General features: G+C 42.7%; 1 protein-coding gene across 3 annotated transcripts in view; it reads left to right on the top strand.

The window, feature by feature from the left end:
- Nucleotides 1–13279, top strand: part of angpt2b (angiopoietin 2b) — a 263137-nt gene that overhangs the window by 67882 nt on the left and 181976 nt on the right. The window contains exon 1 of one of the 3 annotated variants that reach the window (XM_041212759.1): nt 11832–11925. The exons of the other annotated variants lie outside the window; for them this stretch is intronic. The gene's annotated coding sequence lies outside the window, so the exon portion shown is untranslated. Of the gene's footprint in view, nt 1–11831; nt 11926–13279 lie in introns of those variants that run through there. 3 annotated transcript variants of the gene reach the window in all.

Genomic DNA, 13279 nt, shown 5'->3' with positions numbered 1-13279 from the left:
AAGGAAGATCAAATGATCATATAACCAACAGAGTAGCATGGGCTACTTCTGTAGTCAGTAGTATGGAGATAGGGTTTGATGTGAAAGCACATAAGTGTAGCTGCTGAGTACCTTTGTAAATAAATATAATTGTTCCACCTAACAAGTGTCTGCTGATCAACTCTATCTATAGTGCTACCTCAGCCACTACTTACAGCAAGTGTACAACTAAGATCCACAAGATCCAACAAACTGTGAGGATAAAGAAAACTGGCATCAAGAATAAAATAACTTAAAGAAATCAGTAATTGTAAGTAGAATTTCTATCCAAATTACCAAAGCAATCCCCTCAATGCTTCAATTCTGAAGGATTGGTCCTTTTAATCCAGCCGTGGTCTCAGTATATTGAATGCCTTGCATTCTTTTTCTAAGAAAACGAGTATAACAGGGGAAAAGAAGAGGCTAACGGTCCTTTTCTCTACATGTGGGAATAAACCCTATGGCTTGATTCGAAGTTTGACAGTACCTAGTGCCCCAGATTGGGAAAGTTTTGATGAATTGGTAAGACCTCGAAGGGTCATTATCAGCCAAAGCCCTCGGTAACAATGCAATGGTTCAAGTTTAATTCAACAAGTTGAGCCTCAGGGGAAACAGTTGTTTGTTATGTGGCAAGTTTGAAACAGTTAACAGAACATTGTGAGTTTGGTACATCTTTTAAATGACATGCTCAGTGATCGTTTAGTGTGCAGTGTGAATGAAAACACAATTAATAGATTATTGTCTGAAACAAATTTGGATTTGAAGGTGCTAGAAATAGCACTGGTCATGGGAAGCACAGTATGGGATCCAATAGCCATACAGGGAGTGCAAAATGGCACCATTCTCAATGTTGGGCAGGAAGTCCCAGCCAAAAAGGGCGTGAGAATGCAAGGCTCTGTCTAAAGTGGGAAAAAGCCACTGCTAGCAGAAAAATAATGAATTAGCAGCAAAAACAAGGAATAATTGCCACAGAGGTGGAAACAAGCAATCTTATAACAATTGGCAGTTTAAAGAAATTGAATGTTTTTATGGTCATTGAAATGGACACAGACAGTGCAAGCAAAGAATCAGGCAGCTGTTCTAACAAAAGAAAAAAACCCAGTGAGATCTACAATGTATATGAGCTGGAAGCAACAAATTCAGATATTTATTTGTTAGTTAATTTGAAGACTGGAACGACAGAACCAATATATGGAAATGAAGATAAATGGCTGACCTATTAGGATGGAAGTGGACACAGGAGCTTCCACTACAGTAATTGGTGAACACTTTCAAATATCTGAATTATGGTGAACATAAATTTGGAAGAAACTGATGCCAAATTATAAACTTACATAGGTGAAGGCATCCAAGTCAAAGGTATAAGCCGTTACTGTTCATTACAGAAGCCAATCAGTAAAACTACCCTTGATGGCAATAGCAGGTGAGGGGCCAAGCCTCCTGGGACGAAACTGGCTACAGGAGATTAAGTTAGAATGGGCTGAAATTTTCCAGCTGAGTGCAAGTGGGTTAGCAGAGCTACTACAAAAATACACCTCAATCTTCAAGGACTAACGTGGGAAGATCCAGGGGCTGCAAACAAAAATCCATGTGGTTCCAGAGACAACCTCCCAGTTCATGGAGGCAAGACCAGTACCTTAGGCACTGCAGGAAAAGGTTGACACCAAACTGGACATAGAAAAACTGGGCATTATACAACGTGTGCCATTCTCAGAATGGGCAGTGCCAATAGCCCTTGTCCTTAAACTGGACCAAAACATCCAAATTTGTGGAGACTACAAACTGACAGTTAATAAAGTAGCTAAGCTGGACAGGCACCCCATACCAAAAATCAAATACCTGTATGCCAAGCTGGCAGGCGGAACAGCCTACAAGAAGCTTGATATGAGTCATGCTTATCAACAATTAGAGTTAGAGAAGGCCTCCTGGGGATTTGTCACAATTAAAGCCCAAAGTTGTACCAATATACTAGTTTGCCTTTTGACGTCTCCTCAGTTTGTGCCATATTCTAGAGAACAATGGAAAGTTTACTGCAGGGACTGCCCATGTTGTAGTTTATTTAGATGCTCTGGTTACACAATTCACTGATAAAGAATATTTGGCAAACTTAGAAGTCTTAAAACATTTCCAGCAAACTGGAGTGTGTTTAGACAAAGAAAAGTGCATGTTCCAAGGGAAGGAGGTAATCTCTTTGGGTCACCAAATGGATTCATAGAGTCTCTACCTGGTTGAGGAAAAAGTGAGATCCATAAGAGAGGCACCTGCACCAAAAAAAACCTCAGAGCGCAAATCATTCTTAGGCATGATCAATTATGGGCAGTTCTTACCCAATTTATTTGTGTACAGAACTGGCACCCCTGCATTATCTACTCAAGAAAAAATAACATTAGTCTTGGAGGCACCCCAGAAAGAAGCTCTCAAAGGTAAAACAATTGTTGCACTCGTCCATTAGTACATTATGCCCAGGGGAAAGAATTGGTGCTGACATGTGACGCATCTCCCTACAGAGTGGGAGTAGTGCTTACCCATCAAATGGACATAGGTATGGAACAGCCTGTAGGATATGTATCAAGAACACACACCACAGCAGAAAAGGGATACTCGCAGATAGAAAAAGAAGGCCTGTCAATCATCTTTCGTGTCAAGAAATTTTACCAGTACGTACACGGCTGTCATTTTACTATAGTTTCAGACCACAAGCCATTGTTAGGATTGTTGAGCGAGAGCAAGGCTATACCACCCTTAGCCTCAGCAAGAATACAGCAACGGGCATTGATCCTGGCAGCACAGGAGTATACTTTCGTTCATAGGCCTGGAAATCAAATTGTAAACACCAATGCACTTAGTCGTCTGCCTTTACAAGGCAATAATGAGGATGTCCCAGTTCCTCAAGAACTCGTCTTATTGTTAACTTTCTTAGATTCATCACCAGTATGTGCTAGGCAGGTTAAAGACTGGACAAGTCGAGACAGTCTTATTCAAAGAACTTGAACAAGTGCTTCATGGTTTGTCACAAAAGCATGTACTGATTAAATGAATCCACGCTTTTAATGGAAGACATGAAATAGTCAGCCAGGATAGCATCTTATTCTGGGAAGCACAAGTCATTGTTCCTCCAAGGGAAGAAAGCCATTGTTACTTGAACTACACAGCACACATTCAGGAATTTCCTGAATGAAGCCCATAGCACACAGTTATCTATGGTGGCCTGGGATTGATGGAAAAAGAGAGAGCTTAGTGAAGAATTGTGTGCAGTGTCAGCAATTGCAAAACTTACCTTTAGCAGCTCCATTACACCCTTGAGTGTGGCCAGGAAGGCCATAGGTTTGACTACACATTGTTCCAATGAAAGTTCCCACATATTCAATGTTTCTGCTCATTGTTGATGCCCACCCAAGATGGATGGACATATGAGGTGAAGCCACCAATGTCTTCTGCTACAATTGAGAAGTTATGTCAAAGTTTTGCCATTAATGGACTACCAGAAGTAGTCATTTCTGATAACGGCACAACATTTATGTGCTGAGTTTCAATGGTTTATCAGCCTCAACAGTATCACTCATGTAAAACCTTCCTATACCACCCTTCCTCAAATGGACTGGCCAAAAGGGCAGTTCAAATGTTCAAGGCAGGCGTGAAAAAGTTAACTGGAGATTCCTTAGCAATCGAGCTAGCATGCTCTCTTTTCTATGACAGGGCCAAACTTCACAGCAACAGCTGTCACACCTGAGGATTTATTGATGAAATACCATCTCAGAACAAAATTGTGCTTAATCATGCCAAATTTAGAGATGTGGGTGAGGTGGGAGAGGTGGAAAGGAGTCAGGGAAGTCAGGAAACTAGACATGACTGGTATAGTCCTGACAGAATGTTTACTGTGGGAGAGATGGTATATGTGAAAAACTTTGGAGATGGACCAAGTGGTTACTAGGTGAAATAAGTGCAGTGACTGGACCTCTATCTTACCACATGAAGGTGAAAGGCCAGATCATACAGAAACATGTGGATCATCTAAGGAAGAGAGAAACAAATCACCAAGAAATGATTCCGCTACTGTTCATGACCAGTCACTGTTACCTGTTTAGAGAACTCAGCCCAGTACAGACATGTCTGAAGTGTTTGTTGTACCTGCAAGAGTTGAGGAAACAGATTTGCAGGTTGCCGAAGAATCTGATGTTCAAGCAACTCCAGAAAAGGAGGTTCCTGTCAAAGCATCTGAAGCAGTAGAGCTGAGATGTTCTACATGCAAAAGGAAACCCCCCCAAAATACTGAATTTGTAAATTACTTATGAGTAAGTAATTTGCTACCTTGAGAAAATTGTACCTGTATATGTAAAGCATTATGAGTAAAAGGGGAAGGATGTGGTAATTATGGTTTTATGTAATGTGTAGCATACCTTTAAGGAGGATGTTATGCAACCAATATAGTAGAAGCACAGGCTACCTCTAATTAGTAGTCAGTAGAATGGAGATAGGGTTTTATCCTAAAGTACACAAGTGTAACTACTGAGCACCTTTGTAAATAAACATACTTTTTCCACCTAAGTAGTGTCTGCTGATCAACTGTATCTATAGTACCAACTCAGCCACCACTTATAACAAGTATGCAACCAGGATCCACAAGATCCAACACTATCCCACTCATTACACCCTCCCCCGCCTGCAGCTGAGTCACTCATGGTGCCACAGACTTGGCTTTCACTGCATTCCCCTGAGAAATCATCAGCCTAAAGCAGCACTCCAGTGCCAACAAAGGGAGCAGTGTAGCTGGCTTGCTTTTATGCTGCCTGAATCTAGCTTCTGAAAACCTGTTTAAGCCAGTTAACTAATTAACCAGCTGCAAGCAGAGCCTAAATGAGCCCAGTTTTAAAGTTGAACTAAAACTCACCTTCTCCCAACCCAAAGAGCGAATTTAGTTAATTGCTTAATTAAAGAAAGACTACACTATAGATAGAAATTAACCCTTAAATTAAATTAACCCTTTAAACTGATTCACTCACCAAACTACAACTGAAGCACTCAAATGCAACCCAAAGCAGCGCTCCAGCCCTTTTCATTTCTAAACTTGGTAATTTGCAATCTTAGAACTGTCTTTCACAGTGAGGCTTTCTTTTTTGAGAGGTTCTCCCTTTAGCTCAAGGTAGGCCATTATTCCTGCCCCACTTTGGTCTTTACAGTCCAAGCATGATCTTCCACCTGCACTCCCATATGGCAAACCATAGACATTTTTGGCCTCCAGCTGCTCCCTCTCTCCTGAATCCAGGCAGACTCAAACAATGTCTGTCATATTCTAGGAAAGGCTATAACATGATCTTTAAAATGATTTCCTTTACATCCTTTCCCAAGGCAAAGTGAATCACATGGGCCTTTTATCTAGGTAGAAATGCTAGTTAGCTATCCTTGAGAGCTCAACTCTCTTTCACCTTGGAACAAAATGCACGGTTTAAAACACAACTGTTTACAACCTGATATTCTCGACACTTTTCTGAGATTTTAGAAATTCACAGGCCAGAATTTTCTGGCCCCGTTGGCATTGGGCATTATAGCAGGCCAGGGGATGGAGGGGGTGCAATTTGGTGTAAGGGGCAGAAATTGGTTTCACACTGGCATGAGAAAACACAGCAGGATCATCCGATGTTGTATGCCATGGTAGAATGCTAATCCCGCTGGAAGGTGGTGTGAGCCCAACTTGCATCCCAGCACTGGCAAAGTAAGGCCCTACTGGAATTGTCCCCACATGCCAAATTTTTGTTCTGCCAGAGGGAAAGTGTGCTGGCCCAGAACACATCTGGACAAGTTTAATGTGCAGAAGGCAGGACTAACCGCTAGAGCCTTGTTCAGGTCATGGACATCCACGGAGAAGAAGATGCTGGAGTCCTGCAACTGCTGGACTGTGTAGGAACATGTGTATCACATACTGGGTGGATTCGCAGGGGCATGGATCCACCGCGAAGCAGCTCACGGAAGGTGCGAGATCTCCGTTGATCCTTTGGGACTGCTTCGGAACATCACAGTCTTGGACATGGGCTGTTACAGATAATCAGTGAGGCAGGGAGAGGAAGGTCTAGCTATGAGTGGGAGAGGAAGGCGAACCGGTGGGGGTGGTGGGGGGGTTGGTGGGGGGCGGTGATGGGTGGGAGAATAAGCTCTAGGATTGACTGGGAAACGACGGAGTACCAGAGTGACTAAGGATGGGGTGAGCAGTGGGCGGGTGACAGAAGTGTCAGAGGGGGGTGAGGTTGGGAAAGGGGGATAGAAGTGTTGCGGGGTGGTGGGGGGGGAATGTTGGCAGCGGGGAAAAGGTGTTGGTGGGTGTTGAGGTTAAGAAGGGGTGACGAACGTGTCAGAGGGGGGAAAGGTTGGGGGGGGTGGAGTTATCGGGGGCAAGGTTGGGAGTGGTGCAATTAAGGTGTCAGAGGTTGTGGTTGGGAGGGTCAGAAGGGAGTATGGGGGAGGAGGGTGTAACAGGGGAGAATGCGGCAAGTGGGGAGTTAGATGTAAGGTGTAAAGAACTTTGGAAATGGGAAGGAGTTCGGAGGGGGGAAAATGTTCAGAGCAGATAAAGAGTTTGAAGGGGATGGTGTCGGGGGTGGGGGGGGGGTGGGGTGGGGGTGGGGGGAATTTTGGAGGGGGAAGGTGTTGGGTGGAGGAAGGAGTTCAGAGGGGGGGAAGGAGTTCAGAGAGGGGAAGGAGTTTGGAGGGGGGGAAAGAGTTCAGGGGGGAGCCATGGACAGGATGAGGACGTGAGCTCCAGAGGATATGACCTTGATGGAGAGGTGAGGATGGGTTTGAGAGTTAATGGTGTTGTCCTTTGGAAATGCTGGACAACTCCTCTTGCACACTTGTGGACCAAACCATGTTGCGCCTGAAATAAAATCAGAAAATACTGGAAAAACTCAGCAAGTCTGACAGCATCTGTGGAAAGAGAAACAGCGTTAATGTTTCAAGTCCGTATGAGTTTCTTCAGAGGCTTCCAGGTGGCTGAAAAATTGTTTCACCATGCCATAATCATGTTACAGTTATGAGGTTTATGTTTTGCGACTGTGAGCAGAATCGTCCGGTCCCATTGGCGGCGGGCGGCATGGCGAAAGTGAGTGGACAATATGGCAAGAAGACCAAAAAGCAGATTTACGCCATCGTGAAAACAGCTTGCAACTGACCACTCCACCAGTCAATGGCAGACCACATTTCCCACTGCCACATGTCAGAAACCTAATTTCAACACTCTAGCACCCTCATTATTAGCCCTGCTTGCCAGAATCATCCTCGTACACTGGATCATCCGGGCATATTGGTGTGGATGTGTGATGGGTTTGTGAGTGTGTGAGTTGGGAGTGATGAGGTGGTTGACTTACCCTGGTGGAGCATATGAGAGTATTCATCCACTTCCTGCACTGGATGGTTGACCTCCTCTGTACTCCGGTGCAGAAAAAGGATGAATGATCTCACCGTGCCACCTGGGTGAGTCAACCATCTCGTCACTCTAAACTCACACTCACAAGCCCATCACACATTCACTGGTATCTCTCTCACTGCCAGCTCAAGGGACATCACCACTCACCCTCTCACACACACCCTCACATCTGCATTTGGCCTCATCTCCTCTGGAGACTGTCTCCCCAGCCCTCACCATCTTGAGGCCACTTGCACAGATCAACATGTGCCCCCACACAGAGTCCTCTAAAAGTGATGTGGTGCTGCCTACGAAGTCTGGCAGGAGTGCTGCCTGAAGCAAGATAGGTAAACAAAGCTTGAAGTCCCGAGTGAAGTGCAGCTCGCCAGGCTTTTGTAGTTATGTACAGTTGTGAAACACATTGGCGTGCAATCACATCAACATGCTCGGATGATCCAGTGTGGGGGGATGGCCAGCGCTTCCATGCTGGAAAGGATGAGCTCCAAGCTTTGCATTAAGTCCTGTGCCAAGTTGCTGATGGAGGCCTCCAACTCCTTTACTTTGAACAAAGGCTTTCAGGCAGGTTTTCCCATGCGCTTAAGCATTTTTTTGTGCACAACCATCACCATTGCCCTGTAGGCTGCCCCATCAAATTCCTGTGCAGCAGACCTTGTGTGCTCTTCTTCAAAATATTGTCATGGTATCTTTTGTATCCATCTGAGGCAGAGAGATCTTGCTCTGTAACATCAACTTAGGTTTTGTGCTTAGGCCCTTAGAGTGGTATTTATATCCACAACCTTCTGACTCAGAGATGAGAATGTTACCCACTGAACACAGCTGATATATGTGATAAAACTATCCATGGGCTCTGCTACAAAGACCACTTGTGCATAAAACCACTTCAGTTTATCTCTTTTTTAATGTTATCATTCTATATATGCTCGATTCACGGCATGGTTATAATCCTATCTTTCCATTTTTTGCCATGATCTCTACTTCCCTTGAACTCTCCTCTGCCTGCTGGGAATAGAAGGTAATCTGTCAGTACGTGATGAACCAGCAGGAGGTGAGATGAGATTGATGCGCTATAATGTTGTTTTTCCTCCTAGCCAGCGACACTGCTGTGCAGAGCTGAGTAATGGCAACAGAAAGAGAAAAATGACAGAAATAGCTGAGAGTAAAGCATAGAACTAATAACATCACTGTCAATGTTCATTTTTTTTTAAATTACAGGATCTCTGCAAACAGAAAACAGCATTTCACTTTTTAACTAGGAAATGCAGCTAAACAATATTTCTGTCCCTTGTTTATTTTGTGTGAATTAGATTGTCTATTTGTGTGTAATAAGGATAGTGAAGACACAGTGGGGTTGTTATTTTCTTGGGAACTAGTGTAAGCAAAAATGCTTAGAAAGTATCCTGATATAAGAGCGAGTCAATATTGGTTTGGTTTAAAGTGTGAAAAAGATAGGGAAAGAGGTGCTACAAACTTGGATAGGTTTTGGACTGTCTGGATCCACTGGTCCAGCAGATCAGTAGGGAAATCAGGTAAGTTTCCCATATTTGATTGCTGGTTAACCAGTTGGATGTATGGTGGGTCACAGAGGGATTGCACACAGGTCATCTCCCTTCCTTCCAATGATTTCCCACACATTGAAATCCAGAAAGTACTGAAGAGATACAAAGGGGAGAGACAGAAATGCATTGGGTTGGACAATCTGCTAGAAGCTTTGTACCTTTCCGTAACCAGCTCAAAATGGAAAAGAATTGAACTACTTTTCCTGTCCATCATCTCAGATTTTATGTAACACAAAAATAACTCCAGAAAGAAGAGGAATGCAAATGACATGCGTGATGGGCAGTAAGAAAATTGCGTTTGCTGCCATCAGCACTTGTGGTGTGTTTTAACAAAGACTTTGAGAGGGACCATAGGGACCGAAGTGGCAACTTTGCCCTTGTCAGTAAAGTGACAGGTAACTCTAAACAGAGCAGAATTTTAAATAAAAACAGAAAATGCTAAAAACACTCAGCAGGTCAGGCAGCATCTGTGGAAAGAAACAGAGTTAAAATTTCAGATGATTCCTGGAATGTTAACTCCATTTCTCTCTGCATCGATGCTGCCTGACTTGCGGAATGTTTCCAGCATTTTCTGTTTTTATTTCAGATTTCCAGGACCTGCAGTATTTTGCTTTTGTATTAGGGTAGAAATTTAGACCAATTCAAAATTGAATTTAACTTCATTGTATGCTCCTATTTATCTGTACTGGTGTGTTTAGGACGTTTAAATGTATTTAAAAGCTTTCAATCACATTGACTGCCTTTTGCAGCCCATTTAAGTTAATTGAAATGTTGTGCGAGTTAAGTGGAGAACAAGCAGCCCAGAATGTCAGACTGAACTGGGAAGAAGCAATATTCTTGCACTGTCAGCTCTGTTATCTGATTGGTGAGTGCTCATGTGATAGCTGGTAATTGTGATTAATGTGAGATGTGAACTGTTCAGTCCCTGTGAAAATTGCCATGTGAGTTCAGTCTCTTTCTGAAAATGCCTTTGAATGAAGAGTGTTAGAAAACTATGAAGGTGAAGCAAATTACCCGGGCTCCCAATTGGGCAAAAACATTTTTTTTTTTAAAAAAAATGGATCGTAAACTATTATGACTATGTCATGGAAGAAGAAATCAAAACACATATGGACAATTTTCATTGCTTGAACTGGGCAGGAATGGGGTGAGATATGGGCACATGGAAAATAAAGATGTTGAACTGACCAGCTCATTAACATAGAGAAGGCAATGATCCCAGTGCAATTTTCAGTACAAGCTCTGCCAATTGGTACTGGGGATAGAATGGTCTAGCAAGCAGCCATTAAAGGGGCCTCAGCAAGCTGCTCACCAAAACAGTCGATCAGTCTCACAATTTCAGCCCCGCCCTCAAACTCACGTGATTGCCTCAGTCGATTTAAGTTAGATTTCTAGTTTGGCTTCACAGGGGATCCGCCCGATTTCTTGCTGGACCCCCACCCCACTCACCTCGCCTCATCCCAATTTGGAGCTCGCAGCTCACCAGGCAGATGAGATCTGACCATCAAAGTGGCTTGGGCCTTTTGCCAGTGACATGGAGGGGCACAGGGACAGAGAGCAATCGGTGCCCCAACTCCCAATGTTAACGAAACTTGGCTCCACTCTTCTCCAAATCTCTTCTCCCTGCATCTGAGGAGAACTATGGGATGAAATCAAAAATCTCTGACAATAACTTAAGTCAGTATGAAATGAAAAAAAAATAGCAGTTTGGTCCGTGAAGGCCATGCTTTCCAAAAGACAGGTCAATTTACTGTAACATGAAATATCTTCAACTTATTTAATCCCCTGAGGGCTGTGAATGAATGCAATAAAACTTCTAGGAAGACAGTAAGTGTTATAAAAGTTTTCCCCTGACTCTTCCTCCCCCATCTTCGCTAAAGGTAATTTAGTAAAAACTCTGCACCGTCAATTTGGCATCATGCATTACTCACTCTGACTGCTAGCATTGCAAAGATAACATTCCCATGGTCCTAACAGGACTGAATCCATAGGGAATTTAGCTACCTAAATCTATTCTCCACCTCAGTCTTAACCGGTATCCAGACAGCTTTTTTTTAAAAAGGACTAATCAGCACAGCATTCACAGTTTTCAAAGTCAGTTGTGGTGAGCAGGTAAATATTCCAATTACTGCTCTCTTTTGAGACTTGAAAAGGTTACACTCATTCCTTCTTGTCTAGAGTACACAGTTTACACTCCTCTTCTTCATGCATTTTTTTTATTAAAGACCAAAATAATTATGTTATCTGTACCCCAAAGATGCTAATAGCTACAATAAAGTCCCAATCGTCTTACTCTTCTTTTAATATGATAGTTTGTACCGAAGTAGAATGACTAGGACAAAAAAAAGGTTAATGCGTGGGGAAAATACACATATTTAAAAACAGGGTATGCGTTTAGGCTGTGATACTGTTCTGGAAAACTCCCTTGAAAACTTTGGTTTAAATTGTTTCAGTCAATTTGCAAAAATATTTATTCAAGAATATTGTGGCATACACGACTGGGATGTTATTTGCTGGATTTACTATTTGTTTCTTAGATCTTTAATTCTAAGGCGGTCTGCAGCTGCTCTCCATTAATTTTTAGGAAATGGCGTTTGTCTTGTCATGCCTTAAACAAATGACACTGTTATCTGTGCTGCACAGCATGCATCGTGCTGCTGGACGAGGCATTGCTGTGGTCACTGAAAACGAAATCCACTGGACAGCACGTTTTCGGAAGAACGTCCTAATTATCTGCTTTAACCGCAATTCCTTTCTTTCTTCGCTTCCTTCAATTTTCTGAAATCTTTCATCCCGGGTGCATTATTTCAAAATATCTGTGACCTATAAGAGTCACAAGTAGCTATTTATCATACTTCCAGCAGTTATTGTTTCCTGTTCCTCTCATCCAAGGTGGATCAACATTTCCTGAAATGATCAGCAGAATTGTAATACTTGGTGAGTATAAAACATTGTTTATCTGATCCTGTCAATTGCCCTCCTGGTGGGTTTGGTTAAAATTGCCCCCCTCATGTGATCTTGTTATGCATTGCTTTCACTCAGTATCATTCAACTACATATCAGAATGCTCTGCAGGGGCACCTGCTATATTTTGTGATGTCGATTTTTGGAACCAGAACACGACAATACTGCAGGTACAAATCTCATCTGTCATAGTGTATTTATTTATATTATTTTCCTCAGAGATTTTCACATGACTCCTGCTGAGAATCCATTCCACTCTACACCCTGTTGATGTAATTTGAATGCATTGGCAATCCTGAGACTTGGCCTGTTCAAGTTCATTGCTTAAAGGGATATAATTATTTCACACTTTGGGTGGAATTTTCCCATAATGAAACTAAGTGCAGTGGTGGGCGGTTTCGGCAGTGTCAGCCTGCTGTCCATAATGGGGGCGACAATTGCACTTTTGTTAATACTTTTGAGGATAATGTAAATGTTCCTGTCAACTGAAGGCATTGTGACTTTGTACTTTGGAGTCTTCTTATTTTGAGGTTTAGCCTTCCACTTACTCAGTGATAGTGTCCCACTGAGAGATTCGCATTCCTTAGATGACAACCTCAGTTAAACTAGTATCCACGCCCCTTGTGTGATGTCAGGCAGATGCATTTAAATCTTTATTGGAAGTGTGTGATGTAAGCGTTCCTTAAAGAACACCATTGTGTGAGGGCAGCTTATCAGCATTAGAACCATAGAAAATTTATGGTGCTGAAAGAGGCCAATCATGCATGTGCTGGCCAGAAAAAGGTGAAAAAGAAACTAGCCGCTCATCTTAATCCCACTTTCCACCCTTCCACCAATGAGAACAGATTTTCCCTAACTACTTTGTCCAGAGTCCTCATGCTCTCGAACTTGCTATTAAATCTCCTCTTAATCTTCTCTAGACCACACCTAGAATTGCCAACCTATGCACATAACTGAAATTCCTCATCCCTGGAACCATTCTCTTGAATATTTTTGCATCCTCTCTAATATCTTCATATGCTTCCTAAAGTGTGGCACCCAGACCTGGACACAATGCTCCAGCTGAGGCCAAACCAGTGTCAGTGGCAGGCTGGACGATTGGGAAACTTTTAAAGATCAAAAAAGGGTTACTAAAAAAAATAATAAAAAGAGCAAGGGTAAATTATGAAAGAAATGTAAAAACTGATAGCAAAAGCTTCTACAAGTACATAAAAGGAAAAAGAGTAGCTAAAGTGAACGTTGGTCCCTTGGAGGACGAGACTGAGGAGTTAGTAGTGGGGAACGCAGAAATGACAGAGACACTTAATGAATATTTTGCCTCAGTTTT

This window comes from Carcharodon carcharias, chromosome 19 (genome assembly GCF_017639515.1).
Source record: "Carcharodon carcharias isolate sCarCar2 chromosome 19, sCarCar2.pri, whole genome shotgun sequence".
NCBI classification, from domain to species: domain Eukaryota; kingdom Metazoa; phylum Chordata; class Chondrichthyes; order Lamniformes; family Lamnidae; genus Carcharodon; species Carcharodon carcharias.
The sequence above is the reverse complement of the archived record's forward strand: the minus strand, read 5'-3'. Positions and strand labels throughout refer to the sequence as shown.